Here is a 13991-nt window from a genome sequence, read left to right as displayed (position 1 = left end):
CAGTGCCATATTTGGCCTATATGACCCGAGGAGAGTTGCCTAAGAATGAGACTTTGGTGAGGCAAATTGTCAAGCGATCCAAATCCATGACGATTGTTAATGGTGAGTTACATCATTGCAGTGTAACGGGGGCGTTTCAACGTTGTGTGTCGCCTGCGGAGGGACAAGAGATACTTCGCGAGATCCATGAAGGAGATTGTGGTCATCATGCCGGTTCAAAATCTCTTGTGGCCAAGGCTTTCCGTCATGGTTTCTACTGGCTGACGGCTCATGCTGACACGGAGGATCTGGTCAGTAAATGTGACGGTTGTCAGAAGTTCTCACGACGTGCTCATGTGCCAGCTCAAGAATTGAGGATGATCCCAATTACTTGGTCATTCGCAGTCTGGGGGCTTGACATGGTTGGGCCTTTTAAGAGGTCTAAGGATAAAAAGACACATCTCCTGGTGGCAGTGGATAAGTTTACAAAGTGGGTTGAGGCAGAGCCAGTCAGTAAGTGTGATGCAGCCATGGCGGTTCAGTTCATGAAAAAGGTGATCTTTCGTTTTGGTTTCCCATACAGCATTATAACTGATAATGGCACTAATCTCTCCAAGGGTGCCATGGAAGAGTTCTGTCAACGAGAACATATCCGGCTTGATGTTTCGGTTGTTGCTCATCCTCAATCCAATGGTCAAGCAGAAAGAGCTAATCAAGAGATCCTGAAGGGTATCAAGCCCCGGCTCTTTGTCCCCTTAAAATGGACTCCGGGTTGCTGGGTGGAGGAGTTACCCTCTGTACTATGGAGCATCAACACTATGCCTAACAGATCTACGGGTTACACACCTTTCTTCATGGTCTATGGAGCAGAGGCAGTTCTGCCAAGTGACATCCGACACGACTCACCCCGCGTGGCGGCTTACGTTGAGGCGGATAACGAAAAGGCTCGTCAGGATGCACTTGACTTGTTGGATGAGGAGCGAGACTTGGCAATAGCCCGCTCGGTGATTTACCAGCAAGACCTGCGCCGCTATCACAGCCGCCGAGTTAAGAGCAGAACCTTTCAGGAAGGTGACTTGGTACTCCGGCTCATCCAAGATGAATCTGACATGCACAAGCTATCTCCGCCTTGGGAAGGACCCTTTGTGGTCAGCAAGAATCTGAACAATGGGTCATACTACCTCATTGATGTTCAAGAGCACAAAGACTCACGTAAGTCGGAGGAGGAGACCCGCCGGCCGTGGAATATCGCCCATCTTCGGCCTTACTATACTTGAGCCACCGGCTCTTAAGATGTATATATTTTTTGATGATGTACATATTATATAAAGCAATAAAGCAGGACCTCTGTCCTTTTTTTCCTCAAAAATGTTTGTATGTCTTCCTTATCAGGTGGCGGAAACTACCAACAGGGAGCAGATCATATCTAAATCCGGCTTTCCCTTTGGTCCGGCTTATGGTCATATCTGAATCTAGCCATGATCACTTGGGGGCTTCCTGTTCAAACATAGGTCGTATTTGAACCAAAGAGAACATAGCTGTCGATACCCATTTGATCGGCATATTGCCAAACCCACTTGGGGGCTTCTTGATCATATTTGAATCACAGCTTAACCCCTTTGGGTCTGACGTGGATCGTATTCGAATTAGCATCATTAAACAACTCTTATGGTCACTTGGGGGCTTCCTGTTCAAACATAGGTCGTATTCGAACCAAAGAGAACATAGATGTCGATACCCACTTGATCGGCATCGCCAAAGCCACTGGGGTCAATATGATCGTATCCGAATCTTAGCTTAACCCCTTTGGAATGGTTTACTGATCGTATTCGAATCAGAAGCCTGTGAATGTTGTTTATTATCCATCATAAGTATAATTATTTTGAATATCTTGAGACCTTCTGGAAAGCATTATGAGATGGTTTTTTCTCTTTTTCGATTTAATATTGGTCCCCCCGGGTTGTTAAGTACCAGGTGAACATCATATAAGCAGGAAAGATTATCAAAGGGATCACAGGTATGCTATTATGATTATGTTTAACAAAATATAGTCGTAAACCGGCCTGTATATGATGTCTTTGGTTTGTAATCCGGGTTATCCATACTTTATGTAACCCCCGGCACGATAAAACCGCCAAGGGAATTTTGCTTGTTTTATGTGCAGGATAAGGCAAACAAATTTAAACGCCAAGGGAATAAACGATCAACATAAGCCAGAAATATATAGCAATAGCGGCTTACGAAAATGTTAAGTGCTAGGAACATGCGTGAAGGCATGACAAACATTGAGAGGTTTTTTCTACCCTATTACAAGACTCCCCGAGTCTGAATAAATGAAGCATTGTTTTTTGCAAAACACCTGGCGATTCACTCCTTCGGCGGGCTTGAAGACTCCGGGTTATCCTTCTCCGCTTCTTCATCGGCTGTTTTGTCCTGGAAAGTTGACGAGGCCCAGTCAATGCCGCTCAAAGCTTCAAACTCAGCTTCATCATCTATTAAACCGGCTGGGTCCACTTCAGGGGCAAAAGTATGCTCACGAATTGGCGGGATCAGGCTGACTTGATCATATGGAGTGTTTGGAATTCTCCTGTTCTCGCTGTCATAACCCGGCGAATACTTGGTAAGGTCAGTATCGTTCCCAATAAGGGTCGCCACGGGACGTATGGCTTTGACACAGGCGGTGAAGTCATGATCATCAAATATAGTACCGTCCTCCTTCAGACTTGGGTATCCAAGGGCAAGGTCGGCCGGGTCTAGCTCTGGAAGCCATGCTTTCGCCCGGCTCAATGCGGCTACGGCCCCGGCTCTTGAGGACGCCCGCCATAAATCTTGGATCCGCTGAGGTAACACAGCGAGGCACTTCAACACGTCTTGCAGAAGGTGGGGAGTGGTATTTGATAAAGCTACAATGGCCAAGGCACGTTGTGACCCGGTGTACAGCTGCTCCACTAGAGTGTAAACCGCCTTAAGTTTAATCAGCATGTTCTGCTTAAGATTGGTGCTCCTGGGGCCTGTGTTCACAAACATAAAGTGAGCCAGAGATAGAAATTACAATAATCATCAAAGAAAAGATTACAATATTTGAGGTTATGTAAAATAACTTACCAAAGATGGCTGAGACCATCTGAGATATCTGTCATTTTAAGTCAAACAGCTCGGTTGTTGCTTCTGCAAGAGATGCTTCTGCTGTCTCGGCCCGGGTCACCAGTGAAGCCTTCTCATCAGCCCAGATTTTCTTCTCTGACTCCAAATTCTTCTTCAGTTTCTCTTGTTCAGAGACACTGAATTCAAATTTGGAGTTGGCCTTTTGAGTTTCAAGTTCTTGAGTTTTCAGCCGGCTCTTCAGGACAGCAAGCTCTGACTCAAATTGACTTATGGTGGCCTGCATCGATACCGGATTATGGTAAGAATCATGGTAAGATAATATTAAGTCCCAAGTACTTTGCAAGCAAAGGTTCTTGACACTTGGGGGCTAATGTATGCTGAAGAATTTTTAAACCTACCATGCCGGGTCAGACGTATTAAAGTATCAAGCACTTTACAAGTAAAGATACTTGACACTTGGGGGCTAATGTGTATTGCAAATTCAAACTATCATGTTATAACCGGGTTAAATATATTCTCTTCAAGTCGGGCAAACTAACAGTACAGCAAATTTCTAAGTCTACAGCATATTTATTCATAAGCAATAGACTTGGGGGCTGGTACAGTAAGTAAGATTCAGGAAAATAGCATAAATTATACCTCAGATTTGTGTTGTATTTGTCTCACCATGTCAATTTCCAGGTCACGACTGTTATGCACTTGATTCAGATAGCCTCAGACTATATCACCAATACTTAAGTGAGTATAATCAGTAATGTCCAGCTTGGCCTTTCGGCGTTCAATGAGTTCTTCCTTGGCAGTGCATTTGGCAAGGACAGTCGGCCGCCCTGGCTCAACAAACTGACTTTTCAGAATCTCAACTTTTGGATCATTCGTCTTGACCGGGCTAGGAGTTTCCGGGTTATCAGAGTTATCTAGAGTTTCTTCGGCGGGCAGGTCAGAGGTTGGCACTGGAAGATCAGAGGCCGGTTCAGGTGGCGGCTGATGAGTGGAGCTGTCTGGAACAGACGTATCAATCACCGATTCAGTTACAATCAGGTCTTGGGACGGCTTATTCTTCTTTGCCCTCTTGTTGGGCTTCACTTGCATGCTGTTAACAAAGGCAGAAGGATGAATACTAAAGCATGAGAAAGGTAAAGCTTAAAGTACATAAGGTTACATTACCCCGGAGCAGTTTTGAAAGTCGGCATGTTTGATTGCATAGACTCGCTGGAGGAAGGAGAGGTATCCTGATAATTGGAGTCAGATGAACTGAGAGGTTGGCGAATTAAACACGCCAAAGGTAAAACAGAACGTAAATCGGAGATAACCTCAGTCCGACGCTTCCTAGTTACGTCAGGTAAGCCGGAGGAGAGTTCTGCATCCTTGTTGTTCCGGGTCTGCCTCCGGTTTTCAAGCTATTGTTGCTTCAACAGAAATTGAGGATCTTGATAAGCTAGAGGATGTGAAAATCTTACTTTCCGGGTCACCCTTCGGATTTTTTGCTTTGGCAAAGGCTCTGAGTCGGAGGAGATTATAGTTACCTCTTCGTCAACCACTTGGCTGTTCCCCGTGTCCTCCTGAAAAGATGGAATTGAAGGAAATATGCCCTAGAGGCAATAATATAGTTATTATTTATTTCCTCATATAATGATAAATGTTTATTATTCATGCTAGAATTGTATTAACCGGAAACATGATACATGTGTGAATACATAGACAAACATAATGTCACTAGTATGCCTCTACTTGACTAGCTCATTAATCAAAGATGGTTATGTTTCCTAACCATAGACATGTGTTAACATTTGATTAATGGGATCACATCATTAGGATAATGATGTGATTGACATGACCCATTCCGTTAGCCTAGCACTTGATTGTTTAGTATATTGCTATTGCTTTCTTCATGACTTATACAGAGTTCCTGCAACTATGAGATTGTGCAACTCCCGTTTACCGGAAGAACACTTTGTGTGCTACCAAACGTCACAACGTAACTGGGTGATTATAAAGGTGCTCTACAGGTGTTTCCGAAGGTACATGTTGGGTTGGCATAATTCGAGATTAGGTTTTGTCACTCCGATTGTCGGAGAGGTATCTCTGGGCCCTCTCGGTAATACTCATCACCTAAGCCTTGCAAGCATTGTAACTAATGAGTTAGTTATAAGATGATGTGTTACAGAACGAGTAAAGAGACTTGCCGGTAACAAGATTGAACTAGGTATTGGATACCGACGATCAAATCTCGGGCAAGTAACATACCGATGACAAAGGGAACAACGTATGTTGTTATGCGGTTTGACCGATAAAGATCTTCATAGAATATGTAGGAACCAATATGGGCATCCAGGTCCCGCTATTGGTTATTGACCGAGAATGGTTCTAGGTCATGTCTACATAGTTCTCGAACCCGTAGGGTCTGCACGCTTAACGTTACGATGACAGTTTTATTATGAGTTTATAAGTTTTGATGTACCGAAGTTTGTTCGGAGTCCCAGATGTGATCACGGACATGACGAGGAGTCTCTAAATGGTCGAGACATAAAGATTGATATATTGGACGACTATATTCGGACACCGGAAGTGTTCTGGGTGATTTCGGAGAAAACCGGAGTGCCGGGGGGGTTACCGGAACCCCCCGGGAGAGTATTGGGCCTTATGGGCCTTAGGGGATAGGAGAGAGGGGTGGCCAGCATGGGCCGCGTGCCCCCTCCCCCCTCTGGTCCGAATTGGACTAGGAGGGGGGGCGGCGCCCCCCCTTTCCTTCCCCCTCTCCCCCTTCCTTTCCCCTCCTAGTAGGAGTAGGGAAGGAGGAGTCCTACTCCTACTAGGAGGAGGATTTCTCCTCCCTTGGCGCGCCCAAGGGGCCGGCCGGCCTCCCCCCTTGCTCCTTTATATACGGGGGCAGGGGGGCACCCCATAGACACACAAGTTGATCTACGGATCGTTCCTTAGCCGTGTGCGGTGCCCCCCTCCACCATATTCCACCTCGGTCATATCGTCGCGGAGTTTAGGCGAAGCCCTGCGCCGGTAGAGCATCATCATCGTCACCACGCCGTCGTGCTGACGGAACTCATCCCCGAAGCTTTGCTGGATCGGAGCCCGGGGATCGTCATCGAGCTGAACGTGTGCTGAACTCGGAGGTGCCGTACGTTCGGTGCTTGGATCGGTCGGATCGTGAAGACGTACGACTACATCAACCGCGTTGTGCTAACGCTTCCGCTTACGGTCTACGAGGGTACGTGGACAACACTCTCCCCTCTCGTTGCTATGACATCACCATGATCTTGCGTGTGCGTAGGAAAATTTTTGAAATTACTACGTTCCCCAACAGTGGCATCCGAGCCTAGGTTTTATGCGTTGATGTTATATGCACGAGTAGAACACAAGTGAGTTGTGGGCGATACAAGTCATACTGCTTACCAGCATGTCATACTTTGGTTCGGCGGTATTGTGAGATGAAGCGGCCCGGACCGACATTATGCGTACGCTTACGCGAGACTGGTTTCACCGTTACGAGCACTCGTGCTTAAAGGTGGCGGGCGGGTGTCTGTCTCTCTCACTTTAGCTGAATCGAGTGTGGCTACGCCCGGTCCTTGCGAAGGTTAAAACAGCACCAACTTGACAAACTATCGTTGTGGTTTTTGATGCGTAGGTAAGAACGGTTCTTGCTAAGCCCGTAGCAGCCACGTAAAATTTGCAACAACAAAGTAGAGGACGTCTAACTTGTTTTTGCAGGGCATGTTGTGATGTGATATGGTCAAGACGTGATGCTATATTTTATTGTATGAGATGATCATGTTTTGTAACCGAAGTTATCGGCAACTGGCAGGAGCCATATGGTTGTCGCTTTATTGTATGAAATGCAAACGCGTTGTAATTGCTTTACTTTATCACTAAGCGGTAGCGATAGTCGTAGAAGCAATAGATGGCGTAACGACAATGGTGCTACGATGGAGATCAAGGTGTCGCGCCGGTGACGATGGTGATCACGACGGTGCTTCGGAGATGGAGATCACAAGCACAAGATGATGATGGCCATATCATATCACTTATATTGATTACATGTGATGTTTATCCTTTATGCATCTTATCTTGCTTTGATTGACGGTAGCATTTTAAGATGATCTCTCACTAAAATTATCAAGAAGTGTTCTCCCTGAGTATGCACCGTTGCCAAAGTTCGTCGTGCCCAGACACCACGTGATGATCGGGTGTGATAAGCTCTACGTCCATCTACAACGGGTGCAAGACAGTTTTGCACACGCGGAATACTCAGGTTAAACTTGACGAGCCTAGCATATGCAGATATGGCCTCGGAACACGGAGACCGAAAGGTCGAGCGTGAATCATATAGTAGATATGATCAACATAGTGATGTTCACCATTGAAAACTACACCATCTCACGTGATGATCGGTTATGGTTTAGTTGATTTGGATCACGTGATCACTTAGATGACTAGAGAGATGTCTGTCTAAGTGGGAGTTCTTAAGTAATATGATTAATTGAACTTAAATTTATCATGAACTTAGTACCTGATAGTATTTTGCTTGTCTATGTTTGTTTGTAGATAGATGGCTCGTGCTGTTGTTCCGTTGTATTTTGATATGTTCCTAGAGAAAATTGTGTTGAAAAATGTTAGTAGCAATGATGCAGATTGGATCCGTGATCTGAGGTTTATCCTTATTGCTGCGCAGAAGAATTATGTCCTTGATGCACCGCTAGGTGACAAACCTATTGCAAGAGCAGATGCAGACGTTATGAACGTTTGGCTAGCTCAATATGATGACTACTTGATAGTTTAGTGCACCATGCTTAACGGCTTAGAATCGGGACTTCAAAGACGTTTTGAACGTCATGGACCATATGAGATGTTCCAGGAGTTGAAGTTAATATTTCAAGCAAATACCCGAGTTGAGAGATATGAAGTCTCCAACAAGTTCTATTGCTAAAAGATGGAGGAGAATCGCTCAACTAGTGAGCATGTGCTCAGATTGTCTGGGTACTACAATCGCTTGAATCAAGTGGGAGTTAATCTTCCAGATAAGATAGTGATTGACAGAATTCTCTAGTCACCACCACCAAGTTAGTAGAACTTCGTGATGAACTATAATGCAAGGGATGACGAAAACAATTCCCGAGCTCTTCGTGATGCTGAAATCGACGAAGGTAGAAATCAAGAAAAACAATGAAGTGTTGATGGTAGACAAGACCACTAGTTTCAAGAAAAGGGCAAAGGGAAGAAGGGGAACTTCAAGAAGAACGGCAAGCGAGTTGCTACTCAAGTGAAGAAGCCCAAGTCTGGTCCTAAGCCTGAGACTAAGTGCTTCTACTGCAAAGGGATTGGTCACTAGAAGCGGAACTACCCCAAGTGATTGGCGGATAAGAAGGATGGCAAAGTGAACATAAGTATATTTGATATACATGTTATTGATGTGTACTTTACTAGTGTTTATAGCAACCCCTCGGTACTTGGTACTGGTTTAGTTGCTAAGAGTAGTAACACGACACGGGAGTTGCAGAATAAACAGAAACTAGTTAAGGGTGAAGTGACGATGTGTGTTGAAAGTAGTTTCAAGATTGATATGATCATCATCGCACACTCCCTATACTTTCGGGATTAGTGTTGAACCTAAACAAATGTTATTTGGTGTTTGCCTTGAGCATGAATATGATTTGATCGTGTTTATTGCAATACGGTTATTCATTTAAGTAAGAGAATAAACTGTTGTTCTGATTACATGAATAAAACCTTATATGGTTACACACCCAATGAAAATGGTTCATTGGATCTTGATCGTAGTGATACACATATTCATAATATTGAAACCAAAAGATGCAAAGTTAATAAAGATAGTGCAACTTATTTGTGGCACTGCCATTTAGGTATTGGTGTAAAGCGCATGAAGAAACTTCGTGCTGATGGGATTTTGGAATCACTTGATTATGAATCACTTGATGCTTGCGAACCATGCCTCATGGGCAAGATGACTAAGACTCCGTTCTTCAGAACAGTGGAGCAAGCAACTGACTTATTGGAAATAATACATACTGATGTATGAGATCCGATGAGTGTTAAGGCTCGCGGCGGGTATCATTATTTTCTGACCTTCACAGATGATTTGAGCAGATATGGATATATCTACTTGATGAAACATAAGTCTGAAACATTTGAAAAGTTCAAAGAATTTCAGAGTGAAGTGGAAAATCATCGTGACAAGAAAAAGGTTTCTACGATCTGATCGCGGAGACAAATATTTGAGTTACGAGTTTGGTCTTCAATTAAAACAATGTGGAATAGTTTCACAAATTCATGCCACCTGGAACACCACATCATAATGGTGTGTCGGAACGTCATAACCGTACTTTATTGGATATAGTACAATCTATGATGTTTCTTACCGATTTACCAATATCGTTTTGGGATCATGCATTAGAGACAGTTGCATTCACGTTTAATAGGGCACCATCTAAATCCGTTGAGACGACACCATATGAACTGTGGTTTAGCAAGAAACCCAAGTTGTCGTTTCTTAAAGTTTGGGGCTGCGATGCTTATGTGAAATAGTTTCATCTTGATAAGCTCAAACCCAAATTGGAGAAGTGCGTCTTCATAGAATACCCAAAGGAAACTGTTGGGTACACCTTCTATCATAGATCTGAAGGCAAGACATTCGTTGCTAAGAATGGATCCTTTCTAGAGAAGGAGTTTCTCTCGAAAGAAGTGAGTGGGAGGAAAGTAGAACTTGATGAGATAACTGTATCTACTCCCTTATTGGAAAGTAGTTCATCACGAGAACCGGTTCCTGTGACAACTACACCAATTAGTGAGAAAGCTAATGATAATGATCATGAAACTTCAGATCAAGTTTCTACTGAACCTCGTAGGTCTACCAGAGTAAGATCCGCACCAGAGTGGTACGGTAATCCTATTCTGGAAGTCATGTTACTTGACCATGATGAACCTACGAACTATGAGGAAGCGATGATGAGCCCGGATTCCGCAAAATGGCTAGAAGCCATGAAATCTGAGATGGGATCCATGTATGAAAACAAAGTATGGACTTTGGTTGACTTGCCCGATGATCGGCAAGCCATTGAGAATAAATGGATCTTTAAGAAGAAGACTGACGCTGATGGTAATATAACTGTCTATAAAGCTCGACTTGTTGCAAAAGGTTTTCGACAAGTTCAAGGGGTTGACTACGATGAGACTTTCTCACCCGTAGCGATGCTTAAGTCCGTCTGAATTATGTTAGCTATTGCTGCATTTCATGATTATGAAATTTGGCAAATGGATGTCAAGAATGCATTCTTGAATGGATTTCTAGAAGAAGAGTTGTATATGATGCAGCCAGAAGGTTTTGTTAATCCAAAAGGTGCTGACAAAGTGTGCAAGCTCCAGCGTTCCATTTATGGACTGGTGCAAGCATCTTGGAGTTGGAATAAATGCTTTGATAGTGTGATCAAAGCATATGGTTTTATACAGACTTTTGGAGAAGCCTGTATTTACAAGAAAGTGAGTGGGAGCTCTGTAGCATTTCTAATTTTATATGTAGATGACATATTATTAATTGGAAATGATATAGAATTTCTGGATAGCATAAAAGAATACTTGAATAAAAGTTTTTCAATGAAAGACCTCGGTGAAGCTGCTTACATATTGGGCATCAAGATCTATAGAGATAGATCAAGACGCTTAATAGGACTTTCACAAAGCACATACCTTGACAAAATTTTGAAAAAGTTCAAAATGGATTAGGCAAAGAAAGGATTCTTGCCTGTGCTACAAGGTGTGAAGTTGAGTCAAACTCAATGCCCGACCACAGCAGAAGATAGAGAGAAAATGAAAAATGTTCCCTATGCTTCAGCCATAGGCTCTATCATGTATGCAATGTTGTGTACCAGACCTGACGTATTCTTAGAAATAAGCTTGGCAGGAAGGTACCAAAGTAATCCAGGAGTGGATCACTGGATAGCGGTCAAGAACATCCTGAAATACCTGAAAAGGACTAAGGATATGTTTCTCGTATATGGAGGTGACAAAGAACTAGTCGTAAACGGTTACGTCGATGCAAGCTTTGACACTGATCTGGACGATTCTAAATCACAAACCGGATACGTGTTTTTATTAAACGTTGGAGCTGTAAGTTGGTGCAGTTCTAAACAAAGCGTCGTAGCGGGATCTACATGTGAAGCGAAGTACATAGCTGCTTCGGAAGCAGCAAATGAAGGAGTCTGGATGAAAGAGTTCATTTCCGATCTAGGTGTCATACCTAGTGCATCGGGGCCAATGAAAATCTTCTGTGACAATACTGGTGCAATTGCCTCGGCAAAGGAATCCAGATTTCACAAGAGGACCAAGCACATCAAGAGACGCTTCAATTACATTCGGGACCAAGTCCAAGTGGGAGACATAGAGATTTGCAAGATACATACGGATCTGAATATTGCAGACCCGTTGACTAAGCCTCTCTCACGAGCAAAACATGATCAGCACCAAGACTCCATGGGTGTTAGAATCATTACTATGTAATCTAGATTATTGACTCTAGTGCAAGTGGGAGACTGAAGGAAATATGCCCTAGAGGCAATAATAAAGTTATTATTTATTTCCTCATATCATGATAAATGTTTATTATTCATGCTAGAATTGTATTAACCGGAAACATGATACATGTGTGAATACATAGACAAACATAAAGTCACTAGTATGCCTCTACTTGACTAGCTCATTAATCAAAGATGGTTATGTTTCCTAACCATAGACATGTGTTATCATTTGATTAATGGGATCACATCATTAGGATAATGATGTGATTGACATGACCCATTCCGTTAGCCTTGCACTTGTTCGTTTAGTATATTGCTATTGCTTTCTTCATGACTTATACAAAGTTCCTGCAACTATGAGATTGTGCAACTCCCGTTTACCGGAAGAACACTTTGTGTGCTACCAAACGTCACAACGTAACTGGGTGATTATAAAGGTGCTCTACAGGTGTTTCCGAAGGTACATGTTGGGTTGGCATAATTCGAGATTAGGTTTTGTCACTCCGATTGTCGGAGAGGTATCTCTGGGCCCTCTCGGTAATACTCATCACCTAAGCCTTGCAAGCATTGTAACTAATGAGTTAGTTATAAGATGATGTGTTACAGAACGAGTAAAGAGACTTGCCGGTAACGAGATTGAACTAGGTATTGGATACCGATGATCAAATCTCGGGCAAGTAACATACCGATGACAAAGGGAACAACGTATGTTGTTATGCGGTTTGACCGATAAAGATCTTCGTAGAATATGTAGGAACCAATATGGGCATCCAGGTCCCGCTATTGGTTATTGACCGAGAATGGTTCTAGGTCATGTCTACATAGTTCTCGAACACGTAGGGTCCGCACGCTTAACGTTACGATGACAGTTTTATTATGAGTTTATAAGTTTTGATGTACCGAAATTTGTTCAGAGTCCCAGATGTGATCACGGACATGACGAGGAGTCTCGAAATGGTCGAGACATAAAGATTGATATATTGGACGACTATATTCGGACACCGGAAGTGTTCCGGGTGATTTCGGAGAAAACCGGAGTGCCGGGGGGGTTATCGGAACCCCCTGGAGAGTATTGGGCCTTATGGGCCTTAGGGGATAGGAGAGAGGGGCGGCCAGCATGGGCCGCGCGCCCCCTCCCCCCTCTGGTCCGAATTGGACTAGGAGGGGGCGGCGCCCCCCCTTTCCTTCCCCCTATCCCCCTTCCTTTCCCCTCCTAGTAGGAGTAGGAAAGGAGGAGTCCTGCTCCTACTAGGAGGAGGATTTCTCCTCCCTTGGCGCGCCCAAGGGGCCGGCCGGCCTCCCCCCTTGCTCCTTTATATACGGGGGCAGGGGGGCACCCCATAGACACACAAGTTGATCTACGGATCGTTCCTTAGCCGTGTGTGGTGCCCCCCTCCACCATATTCCACCTCGGTCATATCGTCGCGGAGTTTAGGCGAAGCCCTGCGCCGATAGAGCATCATCATCGTCACCACGCCGTCGTGCTGACGGAACTCATCCCCGAAGCTTGGATCGGAGCCCGGGGATCGTCATCGAGCTGAACGTGTGCTGAACTCGGAGGTGCCGTACGTTCGGTGCTTGGATCGGTCGGATCGTGAAGATGTACGACTACATCAACCGCGTTGTGCTAACACTTCCGCTTACGGTCTACGAGGGTACGTGGACAACACTCTCCCCTCTCGTTGCTATGACATCACCATGATCTTGCGTGTGCGTAGGAAATTTTTTGAAATTACTACGTTCCCCAACAGGAATGTCAATATAATAATGACGAAGGAGTTAAGAGAATCGGGGATTACCTCTTCATCATCCGAAGAAGTGTCATCCAATTTGAGTAAATCGGAAGCGCTGGGTTTCTTTTTCTTTGAAGTTCCCGTTTTGGTGGTTTTCCTTTCGGTTTTCTTGGCGGTCCTGGCTTGTTTAGCAGCTTCATGGTAATATTGGACCTTCCAGAAGTTATCGTCGGCCTGTGAAAAAAGATAAGAAATTATGAGTACAAATATGGCATAACGCAGCAAAGAATATTTATTGAGGTTGATAACTCACTGCGGGGGCCAGGTTCTTCTTGCAGAAGGGAAGTAAGCCGAAGGCATTACTAGTTACTGTGCCCTCCTTTAGCAGTGACTGGGTCGTAGCTTCCATTACATCATCTGGTAAGTCGTCAGGAATATGACGCAGTGGATCATCCTTTTCTCCTGAATAAGTACACATTAAGCCGGGACGGCGGCTTAACGGGAGTACTCGCCAAGTGACCCAAACTCGGACCAGATCAATGCCATTTAGACCATTTCCCAAAAGGGCTTTGATCTTTTTGATGGTAGGATTGAGAGGTAGACGCTCAATAGCAGTTAGCTTATCCGCCAGCGGATG

The sequence above is a fragment of the Triticum aestivum genome, chromosome 1B, assembly GCF_018294505.1.
Source record: "Triticum aestivum cultivar Chinese Spring chromosome 1B, IWGSC CS RefSeq v2.1, whole genome shotgun sequence".
NCBI lineage: Eukaryota > Viridiplantae > Streptophyta > Magnoliopsida > Poales > Poaceae > Triticum > Triticum aestivum.
The sequence above is the reverse complement of the archived record's forward strand: the minus strand, read 5'-3'. Positions refer to the sequence as shown.